The following is a 328-nucleotide window of genomic DNA, read 5'->3' as shown; positions in this document are numbered from 1 at the left end:
CTCCCCCCCACCAGGACGGGCCTTGCCCCTCTCTGTGGTCCGCAGCACAGTCTCGGTGTTGCCCCTCACCTTTCTTTAGCAGGAGTAGCCACGCAGGAGCCATGAGGAGCCACCTCTGCCAGCAGCAGCTCTCCTGAGCTGGCTCATCGCTGGCACGGGCAGGTGGGTGGGAGGATGAGGAGGATGGGGACAGTGGGGCTGTGATGGCAGAGGTACAGGAGGAGTCACCTCGTGATTGCCAGGAAGATGAGGAGAGGGCTGAGCTGGAGCCCGCTTGATGTGTGGCTGCTTGGGGGGACCTTCTGGTGGCCTTCCAGCGCTTCGAGGG

The 328-nt window shown here is 64.0% G+C and overlaps 1 protein-coding gene across 1 annotated transcript in view; it reads left to right on the top strand.

Moving 5' to 3' along the window:
- Positions 1–328, top strand: part of LOC103778522 (acyl-CoA synthetase family member 3, mitochondrial-like) — a 6465-nt gene that overhangs the window by 3050 nt on the left and 3087 nt on the right. The window lies entirely within an intron of this gene.

The sequence above is a fragment of the Merops nubicus genome, unplaced genomic scaffold (assembly GCF_000691845.1).
Source record: "Merops nubicus isolate BGI_N331 unplaced genomic scaffold, ASM69184v1 scaffold24718, whole genome shotgun sequence".
NCBI classification, from domain to species: domain Eukaryota; kingdom Metazoa; phylum Chordata; class Aves; order Coraciiformes; family Meropidae; genus Merops; species Merops nubicus.
The sequence above is the reverse complement of the archived record's forward strand: the minus strand, read 5'-3'. Positions and strand labels throughout refer to the sequence as shown.